Below are 5,304 nucleotides of genomic sequence, written 5' to 3' on the forward strand. Positions count from 1 at the left end.
AATCAGTCATTCCAGAAACCAATGCAGTCTGCACAAATTATTCCTTCTTTGTTCTGCCCATCACAAGAAAGTTGGTTTTCCAGCACTCGGGAGGCAGAGGCAGGCGGATCTCTGTGAGTTCGAGACCAGCCTGGTCTACAAGAGCTAGTTCCAGGACAGGCTCCAAAACCACAGAGAAACCCTGTCTCGAAAAACCAAAAAAAAAAAAAAAAAAAAGAAAGATGGTTTTCATATTTGTGAGTAGTGATTGAAAAATGAAGGCAGAGATGTCTGAAATTACTGACATAGAAGTGCCTGAGAGGAATATAAGTGACCAGAGAAAATTACATTTCAAAGTAAGATAAAAGGCTAGGTGTGGTGGCGAGCTCCAGAGGCAGGGGGATCGCTGTAAACTTGTGACAAGTCTGCTTTCTATAGCTAGTTCCAGGCCAGTCAGGGCTGTACAATGAGAGCCTGTCTCCCACCTTCCCCCTCAAAAGAGACAGGTCGTGCACAAAGGTGAAGGTGGGGAAGTGAGAAGCACTCCGTGAGTGCATTCCCGGATGCTGGACACACGTTAGTTTGTGCCCCGTGATGGAGAGTCTAGATTATCACCGACTACTCTGCAGCTATAAACCTCTGTCTGGGATATATGAGACTCTTGATTTGATTCCCAGTACCATAAAATCTTTTACAAGTTTACAAAATGTTCAGGTACTGAGAGATCTGAAATCCATCCATTTTGCTATTTGCCAGAATAAGTTTCAACTAAAATGTGACTACAAGCACCCAGAAGTGATCTCCAGGTCAGGCTGGGTGGTATCCGGGTTAGGAGCTCAGTATCTGGGGAGGAGACTCCTTTTTCCCCTCAGCTGTGCCTCCTGCATTTAGAGCTCAGCAAGTGGCAGAGTCTAGATGTTTGTAGAGGAACCGGATTTTGGAAAGTAGCGAAACAATGGATTGCAGAGCTGACTATTTTATAAAGATTTATTGTCATGAATTGTTTTGTGTGCTGGGGATCAAATCAAGGCTCTCATACATGCTAGGCAGGCTAAGGTGTGTCATAGAGCTATTCCTCTCGTTCTAGCTCAGTCAACTGAATTGATTGACCAGTGACTTGAGCATGGTCTCACGGTTTATGACAAATTGACCTCAAACCCCTGATCATCCTGCTCCAATCCCTCAGTTTTGGGATACAGTAAGGTGACATCATGCCTAGTTTCCGATTTTTTTCTTTAAAGATTTTTTGTTTGTGTGTGCATGTGTGCATGAGCCTCCAGGAGAAGAAGACATTGGATTGCCTGGAAGCTGCAGTTCCCAGTGGTTGTGAACTGTTGCATGTGGGTGCCGGTAATCAAACCCAGTCCGCTGGAAGAGCAGCCAGTGTTCTTAACTGTTGAGCCATCTTCCTTTTCAGTACCTAAATTTCATTTTTTTTAAAAAAAAAAATGAGTGCATGCACGTTAGTGTGAGTGTGTGTGTGTGTGTGTGTGTGTGTAGAAACTACAGAGTGACCTCAGGTATTCTCAGGAATGCTACCCACCCTCCTTTGAGAAAGGGTCTCTCACTGACCTGGCATTTACAAGTAGCTTAGTCTGGCTGGCCCCCAGGTCCTGGAGATCTTGTCTCCCTCCCCAGTGCTGGGATTGCAAAAAGGTTCCATCATGCCTAGCATTTTCCCATGGCTTATTGGATTCAAACTCAGGCCCACATGTTTTCTACCAACTATATCTCCAGCCCCAACGCTTTCTTTTAACAAGCATAATGCTAACCCAAACCAGATTAAACCAAGATTTAACTTTCAGGTATGAAATTAGCAACATTAGTGCTATTAAACATTTCAAAATGTTCATCCTCAGTACTTAGAAGATTATCTGAGGAAAACTGCATATAATGTGATCTTCTAAAAGAAAGGGTACTGAATAGAAAGAAGTGGTTGGAGTTTCCCCAAAACTGTACCTTTTGAGTCATTCCCTCCAGCACCATAAAATTGTTGGCTGCCAAATCTGAATTTGGAGCCTTTTCCTCATGGTTTGCCTATCTTAGTCCCGCTGTCTTGAAAGATTTCTCAGGCAGAGGTCCCCTGCTGCTTTCTTGCTACTCTTCCCCAGGAAACAATTTAGATTTAAGTCATGGGACTTAGCAGTGTTTTTTAAGGCTTTATTCTTAGCTAGCTATGAGATTTCTTTGTTGTATAGGTCAGGTAAAGCAATTTCTAGAAGTAGCCAGATGAGCGATGCATTTGCTATTGGGGAAGAAAGTGTTGGCTAGTGATATTACTTTATGGATGAGCCATGCATACATGGCTCACTTCTGTCAATCTGTCTTCAAGATCCCTGAGTGCTTAGGTTGGTGCTGATTTTGCCTTTGGCACCTTAAAATGTGTATCTGTGGGTTGGGGAAGTGACCTAGAAGTTAGGAGCAATTGTTGTCCTTCAGAGGACAAGAGTGATTCCCAGCACCCAAGTCAGTGACTCACACTGCAACATTAAAAGAACCATACCACCAGAGCCACACGGAGGCTGAAAGATAGAGCTTTATTTAGGGGAATGAACTTCCAGGCTGTCTGCAAGAGAAGGGAGAATAGCCAAAGGGAATCTTTATAAGTTTTCATTGGAGTTTTATAGGTTGATTTTAGTTGAGCAGGAGACCGCTAAGGCAAAAGGGACTTCTGTAAGCAAGTTTTATTAGGAAGGCCCCTGGCTCTTAGGATAGCAGAAGGCTGTTCTTCTGAGATAAGGGATCAGCAGACTTACAAGATGTGCAAAACATCCAGAGGGGTTGGTTACTGCACAGGTGTTTGTCTTGCTATCTTAGATGACTCCATCTTGGGCTAGCCCAACCACATACAGTAACTACAGCTCCAGGAGAATCTGACATGCTTTTCTGCTTCCCCCCCAACACATAGCATTCATTCAACAAACAAATAAAAATAAATCTTCAATACACACACACACATATGGTGCTTTTTCTGTATCAGGCAAGGATTTCATGATGTGCTTCGTGCCAGTGAGGGAAATATGTTTGCTTTTAGTGGAACTGGAAATATTCATCTCCTTCCCACACTGGGGGTAACTGATGATCAGCATTGGTGCAGAAGATCTTGCCTAACTAGAGAATTGTGTGCAGAAGGGTTTCCTACCTTTAAGATTGGCTAACAGAAACCAATGTGATTTCAAGAAACCATTAAAAAACATTCTGAACATTAACTCTGCTGCTTAAATATTGCTAAGTATTTATAATTTATCTATTTAATATTTTATTTTGTTTGTTTGTCTTTAGACACATCAGAAAACTCCCCGGCCTGGTTAGAATTTCCTTATGTGACGATTTAAAAGAAATGCTTTCTCATTAGAGAAATTTTCCCTACTCAGAGAAGAACACCCATTTTAAAATGTTCCTTGAATCCCATTGCGTGTCTATCAACTGACGGTTAGTAGGCATTAATTTACTGCGTGTTCTGCACACCTGGCGGGTAATGTTACTTCCTTTCTTGGCAGAATCACCGTAGTATTCTGGGTACAGCTCGCAAAGGAGTCAGAGAGGCACAACTCAAAGGGCATCTATTGTTTTCAAACAAAAAAGTCTTCTGTTTCGGCCACACCCGTCCTTCCAACCCACGCTCTGCTGAGGAGCACACTTCTTGGACGGAGAGGCATGTGTGCAAGGCTCTTCCACAAAACACTGCTAGCCAGCCCTTCCCTCCTTTCCTTCCTTTCTTCCTTCCCTCCTTTTACTTTTTTCTTTCTTTCAGCAGCAAATGCACTGAGAAATTACAGGAATAGAAACAAATAGTTCGTTCCTTGTGGAACTGTTGGAAGGATCCCTTAACGAGTTTGCGGAGACAGGAGAGAAAAATGAAAAAGCATGGTGAATATGGAAACACGATTCGATCCCCCCCCCCGTGTGTGTGTGTGTGTGTGTGTGTGTGTGTGTGTGTACTTGTGCTTGCTAGTAGACGCCGGAGGTCAGGTGTCCTCTATCACTCTCCACCTTGTTTTCTCTAATAGATCTCTCCCTGAACCTGAAGCTAGCTGTTTTTCTTAGACTGGTCAGCTAGCCCCAGGTACCTGTCTGTCTCTGCCACCCTCTCCCCACCCCCCAGTACTGGGTTAAAACTTAGTTCTTATGCGTGTGTACAAACAGCTCTTTACCTGCCAAACCATGGCTAGCTCTGGGAGGGAGGGGGGAGTTTGGAAGCTATCAAGAGAATGAATAGTCCTGATACATCTTCTTCTAATACTTGAGGGAAGCATATGAAGATGGAGAAGGAGGTATCCCTACATAAAATACATGAAAAGTTTCAAGCCCCAGTTCCGGGGCAGCCTGTGTTTATCTGTATTCTTTAGTAATAGCAGCATATCCAGGAAATGGAGAGAACAGGGGGTTTATGTTAGGCTGAGTCCTCTTAGGCTGGGTTTTGTGTTTCTAAATCAATTGGTAGTTGCAGGGATTTGTCAAGGAATGTGGGGAGACCGGCATTTGGCTTCCAGGCCAGAAAAGCTAGGTGGGCCTACAGAAGAGCTTGAGGCAAAAAAGAAGGGATTAGCTAGTTGCCTCCAGGCTGTTGAGGTATAATTGACAAGCAAAAATTATATGTGATTAAAGTGTATAGCAGGATGTTTTGATAGATGCTCACACTACTAAGAGATTACCACAATCAAGTTAATGAGCATATTCATCATAGCTTACAGCTGCCGTTGTATGGTGGAAACACTCCAAGATCTACTCCTTGGGACCACAGAGATGGCTCAGTCAATAAAGATGCTGGCTGCCGAGCCTAATGACCTGAGTTCAATCCCCGGGACTCACAGGGTAGGAGAGAACTGGCTTTACCAAGTTAGTCCTCTGACCCCTACACACTCACAGTGACACAAACAATGAATAATAGACATGTGGTGTGTGTGTGTGTGTGCGTGTGTGTGTGTGTGTGCGTGTGTGTGTGTGTGTGTGAGAGAGAGAGAGAGAGAGAGAGAGAGAGAGAGAGAGAGAGAGAGAGACCTATTCTTATTAAATTTGAAGTGTATGGTACAGTAGTAAACAGAGTTACCCTACTTCTTACTACAAGTTTCTACCTTTGGAACTGAATCTCCTCTGCTTTTTTTCCTACTCTCACAACTCCTACAGTCAACTCAGGCTACACTTGCAAAGAGACTGGGAATTGTTTGCCCTGTGCCCGACCTCTTTCCCTCAGTGTAGTGTCCCCTGGCCTTATCCACATGTCTACAACAGCGCTGTCCTTCTCTTTTTGTGTCTGAACAGTAGCATCACCCTCACCCATTCTATTCATCCTCTTACCTGTCAATGGAACTTATTGTTTGGTTT

The sequence above is a fragment of the Chionomys nivalis genome, chromosome 8, assembly GCF_950005125.1.
Source record: "Chionomys nivalis chromosome 8, mChiNiv1.1, whole genome shotgun sequence".
Classification (NCBI taxonomy): Eukaryota; Metazoa; Chordata; class Mammalia; order Rodentia; family Cricetidae; genus Chionomys; species Chionomys nivalis.